At 43.0% G+C, this 14,724-nt stretch overlaps 1 protein-coding gene across 1 annotated transcript in view; it reads left to right on the forward strand.

Annotated features, from left to right (window-relative positions):
* The first annotated feature begins 6 nt into the window (after positions 1-6).
* The window catches only part of STOX2 (storkhead box 2), a 197,121-nt gene continuing 182,403 nt past the window's right edge, over positions 7-14,724 (forward strand). The window contains exon 1 of the mRNA XM_010835749.1: positions 7-48. The gene's annotated coding sequence lies outside the window, so the exon portion shown is untranslated. The remainder of the gene's footprint in view (positions 49-14,724) is intronic.

A 14,724-nucleotide genomic window follows, 5' to 3' on the forward strand; every position in this document is an offset into this window, starting at 1 on the left:
GCGGGCGAGCGTGCAGACGAGGGAGAGGTGGAGACAGACGGCGCCCAGGTAGCTTCGAGCGGCAGCGGGCTTAGCCGCGGGAGACGGCGGCTAGGTGCGCGGGCGCCCCCGGGTGCATCCTGTCCGGGGACCGGGACCCGGCCCCTCCGCGCCACCCCCGGCTGCCTCTGCCTGGGGCGGCGCGTCCCTCCCGGGGTGGGTTGACTTTTAAGCGCCGGTGTTTCTGTGCACGACTGAGCTGTGTAGATTTCGTTGCCGCCCGTACATCTTTCAAGTCATTTTGTGAGTTTGAAGGTAGGAAGAGACACGAGGACCAGAGAAAAAAGTCTGATCCTCAACAAAAGAGAAAGCAGTGTCCGGGAAGAGCCTGCAAGGTGCTGTTCACTGCTGCATTTCCAGCGCGTCTCGATCTGCTGTTTGTTTCTTAAATTGCCTTACTTTTTCTCAACCCAGTCTGCATCTCTTTTAGACTATACTTTTTATTTTTGTACTTTAGGCTCGGTGGCTCAAAACGGATATAGTAAATAGTAATATTTTGTGAAACGGTTTCGGGAAAGAAACCATTCTTCTAGTCCCAAGGTTTAGAAATTCTTTTGTGACATTTTGGGAGGAGGTCAAAAGTTCAAACGCTAAAAGACAGTAAAGCCGCCTTTTTCGTTAGCCAGGGTTGCTACGCTACCTTCTGCTGAAAGCAGACCTTTTTACCTGCTAACGTGCCTTCCTCTACGTATGGCAAATTTATAGCATTTTTGTTTTGTTTTGTTGTGTTTTGTCAATTTTCGAATAGCAGAGATCTTTACAAAACTTTCTTTAAATCCAGTAGACAAAAAACTAGTAAAGCTTGCCTCTTGTGTGTTTTACAACGTGTGTTGAAATTTCGAAAGGTGCCTTCACTTTCTTTTTTGACGTTAGCAAAAACCTCAATGGAGTCCCTGTAATTAAGCTGCCTTAGTAAAGGGCCAAGATTAATGTCTCCGAGATTTCATCTGCTCTCCTACTGTAGAACTGCAACACACTAGGAGGTAAGAATGTATGTAGTCATTTTTAGGCACTGCAGAGATTGCGTTTCAATAGTTTTTAACCTTGACTTCATACTTATTCTTTACTTTCTATTTTGGAAAATTTCAAACAATATGCAAAACTAGTACAGTAGTTCTCTCCCTCTCCCCTTCTTTGCCAGGATATTTCAAGACCTTGAGTAGATGCCTGCAACCCCAGATGGACCTATATGTTAATACAGTTTTTTCCTATACCTTCATACCTATGATAAAATTTAATTTTAAAATTTCTTACAGTAAGAGAATATCTGAATTGCTAGCATCATTTCTCTTCTGCTTTGGGGCCATTGTTAAGTAAAGTAATGGTTACATGGACACAAACACTGCAATACCACCACTGTTGAAGTGATGCTGGGCAGGGCGACTGCTCAGTGGCTAATGGGCAGGCAGGTAACCTATGCATTGTGGATTCGCTGGGCAAAGGGATGATTTACATCCCAGGATAGGGTGGGATGGGGGAGTGAGTTCATGAAGCTACTCAGAATGATGCCCAATGTAAAACGTATGAATTGCTTGTTTCTGGAATTTTCCATTTAATATTTTTGGATCTCAGTGGACTCCAGGTAACAAACTGCAGAAGCAAAACCTTAAGGGTTTTGCTTATAATAAAAAATGCTATATTGAACTCCTATGAACCCATTATCCAGCTTCAGAACTTACCAGTATTTGACCAATCTCATTCCATCTTTAAATCTCTCCCACTGTTCAAAATCCCAGCTATTATAATAATAGCGTTTGATTTGTAAATATTTCGGTTGTTCGTATTATTTTTCATTTTAACAGAATTGGTGAGCTTATGGGAATTGGTGATTTGTCATATCAAGCAAATAGAACTATTTTGGCATTTTAAGGGTTTACAGATTGCTGTAGTTCATTGACTGTGGCCTGTTGCCTCGGTATCTTGAACTGTCTCAAGCTGACTGGCAGCTGGCAGGTAGAGTAGCTGCACTGGCTCAGCCCTTACCTCAGTAGCATGATGGCCAGCACGCAGAGCACCTCCTGAAACCCACAGCAGACCAAGGAGCATGGGTGATGTCTTCTGGGATCCAGGTGGTTAGCTTTTGTGAACTGCTTGGGGATTCAGTAACCATGGTAAAATACTGAATTGTTTGTGATGGTTCACCTCCTGTAAAACTTCTCTCAGGGAACCTCCGTGTCAGCTGCAAGGCTTCCTAATTTTTTGGTGGAAGATCTTTTATTGAGCTTTGAAACTCCAAAGTCCAGAAGCCCCTGATAACTGGCTCACAACCTTTTACTCTGAGGCACAGTATATGTGTGGACAGGTTCATGCACTCAAAAATACAAGAAACAAAACCTCAGCCACAGACGTGTACTCAGAGGGAACCTAGCTCTAAATCTGGAAGGAGTGAGTGCCAGTCTCTTAGGCACTCCGTCTAATTTATATGCAAAAGCAGGAGTTGATCATTATCTGTGAGATTTTATTATTAGTAATGCATTTCTTGCAGGATAACTTTCAACGGATCCCTCAGACTGACTACCTATATTATCAGGTGCTTTTATGTGGTTTTGTGATTTTCCTTGATTATTTTGTGGGTATGAGACAGCCACAAAACCAGACAGAGATGAGCCTTCTGGAGGGCATCATATTTCCTCTTGTTGAACTTGAATTAACTTCATCAGTCACAAATAGTCCTCTTAAATAACTGGTAGGCAAATGCCAGTTTGCATTTTATTCTACTTATGGTTAATAATTATTCACAAAGTTTGGTTGTTTTCCAGGTAGTCTCTGAGAGCTCATCTCTAGGTCGTGGTAATAAAATTGTCCTGTTAGATCCTCTCAGTGACGAAAGGGGAAGATTGCCTTTGTTCCATCTCAGAGTAACCTTCTCCTCGTGGGGTGTGTGTGTGCGCGCGCGCACGTGCGCACAAATGCATTAACCCCATGGACAAGAGGTCTGCCCAGGCCCTCTTTTTTGGCTGGGGCCCAGCGTTGGTGAGGCAAGCCTACACTTTGACTGCAGGATTGAAAACAATCTTGTCTTGCCTTGTAACTTGAAACATGCGTCTTGAAGTTGCCAGCAATTCCAGATTACTTTTGGCTGTAATTCCAAAAGTATGTGGTTCTAATCACACACTTTTCAGGTCCGGGTTCAACAAGGGGGAGATGACTATGGATTCAATAAGAAGCAAGGAATTAAGGAACTCAAAGGAAAAGTAGTTTTGATTTGGGAGATTCAAACCCACTGCTTAGAAATGACCTACTTTGGACATGGAGGGAATAAAAATTCAGACTTTTGATTTCTGGGGCCCTCCAAAGGGAGGTATGGGCAGGAAACTAACAATGTTTTAAAGTTGTGCTGTGTACTTTGATTTAACACTCAGTTGGACGCCTGACATGTTCACTGAGTGCCTGCTAGCGCCCGGCTCTATGTCCTTCTGGAGGTTATAAAGACTGTTGAAGCCTGCCGTCTTTGTAGAGATGCTGACTCTGGAACTGGGCATGTGCGGAGGCCTCTGAGCTCAGGGAGTGAGGAGCAGTTACTTCTTCCTGGTGGCCTGGGAGAGGGGTTCCCAGAGAAGAGGCTTGCCCTGAGCCTGGTGCAGGGCTTCCTTCAGATCAGGACAGCTCTCCCACCTGGGCAGGAGCATAAGTGGTCACGGGACGGACGAATCCCAGACGTGTTTGGCTGGCTGGGGAGTAGGGGGACAGCGGTATGATGAGACAGCAGAAAGCGGGGCTTGGGCCAGAGGTGCCAACTGAGAAGCCCTGGTAGCTTCTGAGCAGGGAGAGGGAATGACGGGGTTTGATCTTTGGTATCCTGAGAATTCTGGGGCAGGGGAGGGGACTGGGCACGGGTACAGCAGCTATTGAAAGAGCAGTGGGGAGAGGTGGTGGGCGCTGTGAGGGAGTGTTTGTTCTCTCTCAGTTCCTTCCCATGGTCGGGGTTACTGTGCTTTGGAACATAGCACTGTAGCCTGGTTGAGTCTGGAGGGCCTTTCAGCCTCCCCACAGCCCCAGAGGCCCTTGTGAGGCCCCTGCGGGGAGCCCAGATGTTCCTCCCTCCTGGGGCTCCTGGGATTTCCCACCTGCCAGCCTGATTCAGATCCGACCATCTCCATAGATGCTCCTAACTTAAGATCTCAGGGACCGTGGCTCAGTGTCTCTGTCCCCTCCAGTGGCTCTTTATACTTAGATATTATATTTTACTTTATATAGTATTATACAGAGTCGTGTCCGATTCTTTGCGACCCCATGGACTGTAGCCCACCAGGCTCCTTTGTTCATGGGATTCTCCAGGCAAGAATACTGGAGTGGATAGCTATTCCCTTCTCCAGGGGATCTTCCCGACCCAGGGATCGAACTTGAGTCTCCTGCACTGTGGGCGATTCTTTACCATCTGAGCCACCAGGGAAGCTCCATATAAATATATATTTGTATAATTATATAAATATAAATAAATATAGGTATATATTATGTTTATACATATTATATAAATTGAATTATACTTTGTGTGTGTGCTCAGTTGCTCAGTCATGTCTGACTCTGTGATCCCATGGACTGTAGCCCACGAAGCTCCTCTGTCCATGGGATTCTTCAGGCAAAAATACTCGAGTGGGCTGCCATTTCCTTCTCCAAGGGATCTTCTTGACCCAGGGACTGAGCCTGTGTCTCTTGTCCCTCCTGCATTGGCAGGCTAGTTCTTTACCACTGTGCCACCTGAGAAGCCCATATTATACTTTATCCTTAGCTATTAACGCTTTTTAGGCTTTAAATCAGAACTTATACATTATAAAATTTTTAGCTGTTGTATCGCTGAAATTCACATAATATTATACATCAGCTATAGTTCCATAAAAAAAGAAAATTGTTTAGAACATAAGGGCATCAAGCATTTCTTCTATTCTTTATTGGTTTTTTTCAAAGAGAGTTGCTCTCTTAAAGTGGCTTTTCCGAGTAGTAACTTTTTAAGACAATTGTTTTAAAAGGATACACTTCAAAAGAATTTGTATATATCCCAACCAAAAGTTGATTTATTTAAGTCAACTTAAAATTGAATAATATGCCTAGGCTCATGTCTGGGATTGCCAAATGAGTGTTATAAAGCTTTTGGAATTAGAGGCACCCAGTCATTCAACAACTGAAGAACCTCCTCCGATCTCCTAGGATTTGTTCTGGGAATTGAAGTGGAGAATAGGTCAGACATAGCCCTTGTACTTTTGGATATTCCATTCTAAGAGGGCAACAGAAATTTTAAAAATTAAACAAAAAGTAAGAATTTCAAAGTATTTTAAGGGATTTAAAAATTAAGCAGGTGAGGACTTGCCAGGCAGTCCAGTGGTTAAGACTCTGAGCTTCCACTGCCGGGATTTTGGGTTTGATCCATGGTTGGGGAACTAACATCCCAGATGCTGTTAAAAAAAAAAAAAAAGCAGGTGATAGAGAGTGACAGGGAAACATGAGATGATGGCTAACATTTATTGATCATTTACTATTTCATAAATGCTTTATTTCTGTTGGCTATTTAGGTATCATTATTTTACCCGTTTTACTGTCGAAAACACTGAGGAATAAATAGCAGGACAAGTGCTTCTCCCAGGACGCCTAGTTAGTAAGAGAGAGAGCTGGGGTCTGGACCCAGGCAGCGTAAGGTTTGCTTGTTTTTCTTTTTCTTTTTGGTTATACAGATAAGATTCAAGTTCAGGTTGCCGGCCCCCAATACACACACTCTCCTAGCAGTTTAGGGTTCCAGGTACCCAGAGGCCACGGGTTTGCTTGGAGGTGGCTGAGACCACACAGGGAAAAGGGAAACCAGCACCGGTCCAGGATGCTGCGAGAGACCCTCACGATCAAGCTTCCTTTAAGCCAAACTGTTTGGTCCATTGCTTTGTGTGGTTAATGATCTTTCTGCGGGGCTCACTCACAGGAAGGCAGATTCTTCATTTTCTGTCCCAAAGCCACATTCCCCGCCAGGGCTTTGACTGACAGCCCAGTAATACCTCTTGTTTTGTGTAGCACTTGACTGATGGATGATCTGGGGGCCAGTGGTGGAGGAGCAGATGAAAATCAGCTTGAATGCCGGAGGGACAGAAAGGAAAGCCCTTGAGGCTGATGCTTGTTGAGCCAGCCAGAGAATGGAAGGTGTGACCGGAGATGAGGTCAGAGGGGCTGGCCGACGCCAGGTCGTGTGGGGCCTCTTGGTATTTTATTCTGTGGTGACAAGGTTTTGAGCATCCAGTACAGTTAGGGCACTGGGTTGGGGTCTGTAGAATATCCAGAAAAGCGTCAGACAGGGGACCCTCTCTTAGAGAAGCTTACCTCCTGTATTAAAATCTCACTGTATAGACAGTGAACAAGGATGTATTTCAACTTTTATTGATTTCTAGCTAGTCATAAAGATATTTTTATGAATTACCTCACTCTGGCTCGAAGAAATTTTCAGTAAAGGTGTGCCAATTTCATCGTAATGAAGTGTTTAGAATGAACTTCAAAGACTCAAGGCCTTGTGATAACTGTTGTAATTTAGATTATACTGGCATGGGAGGATACGGCTGTGGATATTTTGATATCAGTCTCTCTTGACAAAGAACCGTAATCTTGGACACTGTCAAGGGTCAGAATTAGTGGTATCTCTTTAAAGAATTTGATAAATGATTTGGGTCAAGAGGTACAGGGAATTTATCAGAGCCTTTGGGGGTGGCAGACCCACCTATCTATGAGAGTCCGCAGGATGGTGGTGGGCACCCTGTGACATGGCCCCCCGGGCTTGAGATATTCTTTTGATATTAATGCAATGAAAGCAGACCTCCCTGCTGTCGATGTGAGTCTTAATGGCTCAACACACACAGTAAAATTCTTCCTCTGCCTCAGTTTCTTGGGAAGGCCCTATATTGGAGTTTTCTATAATGAGAGCCCATCTGTGGATGTAAAATGGCATGTCTCTGAAACAGGGATGTCACCTCCCACTTCCCAATACCAAACACGTGGGGGAGGCTTTAAAGTCCCCCTGTCTGCGTGGATGCCAGCTGTTTAATAGTAAGTCCAAAATAACCTCCTCACAAAGCCACAGGTCCCTGGAGGTCCCAAAAGGCTTACCAGTGTCGCTTAGCTATGGACCCAGTCTGGCAGGATTGCACCTTCTGACCACCTGCGATCGCTGTGGCCTCTGTCTTCACGGTGAGGCCGCTGGTGCTCAGAGGACGCGCTGGGATGCTGTGACTGCATCCCCTCTTAGCATCTCCTTCCATGCCTGTCACCCTTCCCCTGACTTCTGTGTCAGACGCCCTCCTCCCCATTTCTTCTTCTTTCTCTCCAGGTTTGGGCAACTTTTCCTTTTAAATCTTGCAATCACAGGTGATGTCTTCTCTGCCTTTCTACTTCTAAGGCCACATGCCCCCCACCCCTAACAGCCCGAGTTTTTTAGAACCTGAAGTTCTCCTTATGTGTCCATTTCCAGGACACCAGAGCTCCATCACCTGCTCTTCTAAAGAACACTGTCTCTGGCGATTCCAGGCTTCTCATTTTCCTTGGAAGTGACCTTCATGAGTCAAGATAGTTTTCTGACACTTTCATGCTGAAAAAGAGGGGAAGAACTTCTAATATGTTCAATGTCTCCAAAGGGACACCATCCCAGATGTGATTTTCAAAACAAAATTTTATTTCTTTATAGATGTTCCCAAACCTGCGGCTCTCACCCCTTGAGGCTGTTTTCTGCTCTTGCGCAGGTCCTCTCCGCAGCTTTTTCCTGCCCATCTTACCAAGGCTAGGGGGAGCGTTACAGGGTCTAATCCGTGTTCCTGCAGTAGAGGGGTTTTTTCTCTGCTATGTGGAAACATCTGTCCAGTCTGGCTAGTTCGTGTAGCTTCTTTGTTTTTTCTTTTTTTTCTTCATGTTAGTTATTTTTTCTCTGTTTCTGGACAAAAAAATCAGACACTTTCTGGACTCCTCCAGAGGAGGCCAAAGGATGACACAGTCCAATGAACACTGCTGTCCTTCTGGAAAGAAATTCCAACTCTTTATCTCATCAATTATAATTGTGTTTATGCCACGTGTGTGTGCGTGCACATGCGCGCTCAGCCGTGTCCTACTCTTTGCAACTTCATGGGCTGTAGCCCACCAGGCTCCTCTGTCCATGGGATTTTTTAGGCAAGAATACTGGCATGGGTTATCATTTCCTCCTCCAGCGGATCTTCCCAACCCAGGAATCGAAATCTCATTCTGTTGTTACAGTTCACCCAGATCCTCAAACCGCCTTCCTCCAAGATCTTCTCTTGGCCTCTAGCTTCTGATGGCTGGTCCTTTCCCCCTTGGTTCATTCTGTTTGGGTCTTGATGATATCAGCTTGGGGAGATTTGGAAAGCCTGCTGACCTTACAGTCAATATACAATCGCAGGATACACAGATGATCCTTTCATTGTTGTTATTATGGGGGACAACTTTGTGACCAGCATACCTTGTCTAGGTTGATCACTCTCCTTTTATCAGAGTCCAGTTATTAGTTTGTAAAAAAAAAAAAAAAAATGGCTTTAGGTTATTAGACTGAAGTACTAACATAGAAAAGTGAAAGTGGTTCTTTAGAACCCGTCTCTGAACGCGCCAGATGATGGTGGTTGCTCTCTCATCCTCCTTCCACTCTTTCCTGTATCTTGAACATTTCCTCTTATATCAGTACTAAAGGAGGACCATTCTAGAGGACGGGCTTTATGCTTTTTGCTCCTTCAGTTTATTAAACGTCTACTGAGTCTACTTCAGAGTTGGAGAAGGGGTGAGTAGGGAGGAGGAAAAAGAAGAATGAACGTCTGTTAATATTCACTGTGGGTCAGGCATTGTTCTCACACTTTAATATAGTCTCATGTAACCCTTACTGAGGTTGTGCTAATATTTCCATTCTATAGAAGAGGAAACAGATTCAGAGAATATTTATACGTACATGTTTAACACAAGTCCTTTCTCATCCTTTTCACCTTGAAATTTTTTCCCCAAATTAATACTGGAATATCTCTGCTTTTTGATTGGTATATCGATTGCCACCTTTTGCTTTATCTTTTGTATGCTTTTATTTTAGTGTGTGTTCTATAAGCAGGATATCGAGTTAGACTTTAAACCCAATATGAAATTTGTCTTTTTAGAAATATTGAACCACTAACTGTATTGTAATAACATTTGTTTGCTCTTGCTTGAAACTTTTGTATGTCACATGGAAGGCCCTACAATGTGGGTTTGTTTGTTTTTTTTTTTCACACAAATCATTTATGTTGAAGTAGTGCACTCTTTTTACAAATGAATTAAATACCTTCTTTGGTGCTTTGCTCTTGACCTTGTAACTAAAGCAGTAGCTATAACCAGCAACCTAGTTATTCTGTAGCTTAGGTGAATCCCCAAATCTCTATCATCAACCCTAAGGAAGTGAAGCCAAGAGGGAGATGATCATAGCTGCTCCCATAGCCCCTCCTCAGGGAGGGAGCCAGTATAGACCTGAGTTAGTAAAACAGTCACTTCCTGGCTTAGAAACCCTCTTTGGACAGTGTTGATTTGGACCAGAGGCTGTGGAGGCTGCCCTTGCAGGACCAAGGCTCAGAAGACGGGGAGGATACTTGGGCAGGGCGCCGGTTAGCATTTGGTCCTGTCCAAACTGGCCACGAGACATTGAGTCCTCACCCAATGGTCCTTGATAATTGGTCCCGTGCTCATGAAAGTTTTGAGCAGGCCCAAATGTCCTGCAAGGGTGGCCTTCATTTATTCTAAGGAGGTTACATCAGTGTCATTTGGTAACTGGACTATTTCCTTTGTTTAGCTTCTTTTTTAAAAAACTTGTCATTTTATACTGTGCAAAGAGTCTTAGATCCAGGATCAAAAGCAGAAGAGTGAGGGTTGTTGGATGTTACTGAGTTAAACTGGCTCGCAAGGCAAGCAGCAGGCTCAGGTAATTGTAGAGAGAGATTTTGAGGTGATACAAGAAAGAGTAGAAGCTTCTTATAACAGAGGCGCATCTTTGGTTTGCGGAAGTCCATGCAGACAGAATTAGGTGGAGACTGCTAATGGCGATAATGTAGTGACATGTGACTGATGACTGTGAGGAAAAGGTTTAATTTGATGAACTTTTCCCCTCTTCTTTCAAAAATGAGCACGTTGCATATCTTTTTGACACTGTGAAAGAAACAAGGCTCAGAAAGCCCCAAAGTTTCTTTCCTTTTAAAAAAATTTAAATACAGTTGATTTACAGTGTTATGTGTTTTCTTAGAATAGTGTAAGTTTCTCTTGTTTTCAAGTAGGTGCCCACTCGTTATAACATGGCTAATACTAAGAAAGCCTGGATTCCATAAAATCCAGCATTATCTAGCTATATTTGTGGTGAAAATGTAAAAGCAAATTTAACCAGCAAATTTACATGCAATTTGAATAAACGGGATTTTAAATTTCTATGTACTCAAACTGATGATTAGTTGATAAAGTTTTATTGTGTATAATGCCTTTTTAATGAGCCTAAATATTTGAATGACTTTAGATTTAATAAGTATTAAAGTGCCGTGCTGAAATAAGTATTACATTTTTTTTTTATTACTTTTTTCTCTCCTCTCCCATTAAAAATTCTGGACATTTATTAGCAGAAGAAGGAAGGATTGGTTAAATGCTAACAGAACATACATTGAATTATTTCTGAAGAGCAGTTTGTTGTGAGTTGGTGAGTTCACATCATTTCAATGACTGTTTGTAAGACGGACTGTAAGAATGTAAATCTGGAGTGGCTGAATCCAAGGGTCAAGTGTATCATCTATTCAACAAATGCTTTTAATTTCAAGGGGAGGGATTTAGAGTATGCACAATTGTTCAAGGAGAGGGAATGTGAGTAATTTTCTCTGAGCCCTGACCCTGTGTACGCAAAAGTTCTAAGGACTTACGCATGCGGACTTGAATGAGTGAATGTGGTCCTTTGTAATATTGCCAACATATTTAATTTTCCAAGTAGGTAGGTCATTGTGTCGACTTTGTCCTCATGCCAGAACCATTATCCAGGCTTTTCAATTAAGATACTGCCTTCTCAAGTCACAAAAGTTGAAAATGACTACCATTTATATGCTCACCTGTTTTAAAATAACTGGCATTTATGTTCTGCTTGCTTGTATTAGCAGCTCCCTTTGAGTGTGTCTTTCCCATTAGTTTGTCATTGCTTTGAGGATGGAGACGATAAACTTCGGTTATGTGTCCTACTTCAGGTCTCTCTGTGATGTGGATTTATGAGTGTAGCGTGAGTGTATTTAGAAGTATAGTTAATGCTAACTGGCTGCTGGCGGTCATTTCTAAACTCCCTTTTGTGAAAATAATTAGACAAGGAGATCATTAAACTGGGGTAGCCCTAGTGTCTTTGGTAGCTTATGTAAGCAAATTGAATCCAGAGTCGACCAGATTTTTCTTGAATCTGAGAAAACGAAACTTAAGAACAACTACTAACAGCTGAGTGAAGTTTCTTACGTAAGCCAAACATTTAAGATACAGCCAAATAAATAATTGCTTTGCTTCCCCTCTTCTCTATAAGCACCTCTGCTGTAGCCCCCCACACTGGGAAGCCCCCTAACCACTTTTCGGTTTTGACAATGCCTGAAAAAGCATAATTTTGGCAAAATATTATAAAATATATAATCTAATGATGATTATAGTTAACAGCCTATGTTAAATTTGTTTGAGTTACAACTCTGCTTTAGAAAATAAGACTTGGGGTACAGATTTTAAAAAATAAGTCAGATGGCATGTTAGTTATATTTCAGTTAAAGAGAAAATAAATTGGATAATTGAGGAAAACCACAGAGAAACTGGCCTCTTCAGCTGTTTGAAAAGCAAGAAGGAAAACTACTATCCCTGAATATTTTTGTTGTCAAGGGAGGGGAAAGAATTTGAGAGGAAAGGGTGTGAAATGAGGTCATAATTGGAAATAATGGACTTTATTGTTAATGGTTCTGGCATGTGACCCAAGCGTGCAGGTTGCCATGTTGGGTCACCTAAGGCAGCAGCCACAATTCGGGACCTGAAATACATTAAAAGTGTTGCTGCAAAGTTACTGTGTTTTAGGAGGACGGAAGAAGATGTCACATTTATTAACAGACAAGTTGTATATGCATGTCCTGAAAAGAAAACATTGAAAAAGTTGTGTTTGTATTTCTGTATCTATTAGGATGGGGTTTCCCTCGTGGCTCAGCGGTAAAGAATCTGCCTACAATGCGGATGATGTGGGTTGGGTCCCTGGGTTGGGAAGATCCTCTGGAGAAGGGAACGGCAACCCGCTCCAATATTCTTGCCTGGGAAATCCTATGGACAGAGGAGCCTGGAGGGCTGCAGTCCATGGGGTCACAAAGAGTCGGACATGACTTAGTAACTGAACAACAACAAAACAATATATTAGGATACACGAAATTATCAAAACATTTACTTCCATGTCTGGATGCCTGTAGCAGCCTTAGCCGCCAGTGTTCGAGACTTCAACGTCTTTTTTACTTTGCAGGCCTGTCCGAACAATCTTCAGAATTCCTGGGTGAATTTGGGAGATAATAAATAATTTCATGAGGCATTAGTCACGCATGGATTCACAAATGTACGTTGTAAAGAATAAAATGCATATTGTATAGTTTTTTGAAAGTAGAGTCATGATGTCATTTAGCCTTAGTCATGAAAACCTTATTTAGAAAATGGTGAAGTTTTTTTCCCTCTGGGAAATTCACTTTTCTCCAGTACACGAGATCGGATGAAAGTAGAACAGGTTATCAGGAATTCAGAAAAGCTGTGAAAGTTGTAATTTGGGTAATCTCTTGGGGCTTTCCAGGTGCCACTTGTGGTAAAGAATCTGCCTGCGAATGCAGGAGATATAAGGGACGTGGGTTCGATCCCCGGGTTGGGAAGATCCCCTGGAGGAGAACATGAAGAATGACTCCAGTATTCTTGCCTGGAAAAGAAAAATTAGTTTTCATCAAAGAGATTCTCATGAAAACTAGGTTTTTACATCCACCAAAACTCTTTTGGGGAGGGCAAGTGGAGAATTCCACTCTGTCCACCTCTAAGGCCAGTACTGAACTGATTGGATTGAAAACTCAGGTCAAGCTATTGAATTTTCATTGTAGCCCTAGCTCACTTTTGCTGTCTGCCGTGATCATTGAAATTTTGCTCCTGGTCTGGGTACCATATATACCTGAAGTAATGAAGGAAGAAAAAAGATCTGTTTTGTCTTCTTAAGGTAGGAGAGCACTCACCACCACAGCTTTGAAATGTGGTCTGAATCCTTGGAAGTTTGTGAGTTGAGTCAAAGCAAAGAAAACCCTCTGACAATTTTCGGGCCAACTTAGAAAACACTGGCTTCCAGAACTGCTCAGTAATCTAGGAGAAGACCTCAGTCCTTACTGACTCAGTGCTTTAATTGTGGCCAGGAGAGTTTGTGAAGCACCAGGGAGGTACCATGCTTGGTGACTCTTCGGATGCTGATCACAGGGTTCATCCTGTGATGGGTTCTCACAGGGAAATATACTTGCCAGGTTTGTGAGTAAAAACACATAATACCTGAATTTGGGGAACTTCAGGGAAAAGGCCACCTTCTCTGCATGTATGAACAGCTTTCATTTGGAGCAGTGCATATTTGGTAGAAGAAAATTGATTTTGCATTTTCCCTCATTATTCTGTTTCGGAGGTGGGTTCTCTTTGCTCAGTGAAGAAAATCTGAGAAGTCCAGATTAATTTTATTTCGATAATAAAATGATATTCTGTGTCCGTGATAAACTGCTTAGGCTTATGCCTCTCACTTTCTATTTTATTTTTTTACTGCTTGACCCTATCATTAGAGTCTTACCCATGAGGAGGTTCATTACATAGTACCCTTTCCCTTTCTGCCCTCCATGGAAGGCTTTGGAATGCCCGAGCAGTCCCTGTAGCTTGCTGGGCTGGTGTATGTAAGCCTTTGCCAGGTGATAAGGCTGGGTGTGGTGTCAGAGCTCGGGTTGGGTTAGGGTTCTCATTCCTGCTCTGAATTTAGCAGCTGTGGGGCTCAGACCAGACCCTGTTCTGTTGGAGTAAAAAAATAAAATTCATGAAATAAAAAATACAAATGTAGTCACTTAACCTACAGGACAGGGAAGCCTGGCGTGCTGGAGTCCAAGGGGTTGCAATGAGTCAGACATGACTGAGCTGAACTGAACTGAACCTTTTTTATTTTTTTGGTTGGTCTACTTATTTTTACATAACGATCTATTATTAGTATATACATATCTTGTATCTTGCAAAGGGCTGAATTTTTCATGCTTGGTTTCCAAGGAGGCTGACTGAATACCAAGCTGTTGGATGAGTGGAATTTGGCTGATTCCAGTCATGGTTTTTGAGATGTTCAAAGTCACCTTGAAACTGGACGTGCAGACAGTTGAGCTGAAATTATTTTCCGCTCAGGGTTCTGTTGGCGGTGGGGCCCTGCTCCCCTGATGCTAATCCAATAGAATGTAACAACGTTTATTTCGCTTCTGAGTTGTACACAGAGGCTGGGTTAGGACCTCCCTTGGCTGGGTGCCCTCGTGTAACTGTACGGAACTTCACGGAATGCGGGTCACGGCTTCATTTTCCTTTCCGTCTGAAGAGGCGAGGGCCTGTGCTAGCAGGTGGGGTGCTTTTCTATGAAGCGCAGTGAAAGCAAGACGCCAGTGTGGTTCATGCCAGGGCCCCGCAGACGGCTCGCCAATTCAG

This window comes from Bison bison, unplaced genomic scaffold (assembly GCF_000754665.1).
Source record: "Bison bison bison isolate TAMUID 2011002044 unplaced genomic scaffold, Bison_UMD1.0 scf7180017864050, whole genome shotgun sequence".
Taxonomy (NCBI): Eukaryota; Metazoa; Chordata; class Mammalia; order Artiodactyla; family Bovidae; genus Bison; species Bison bison.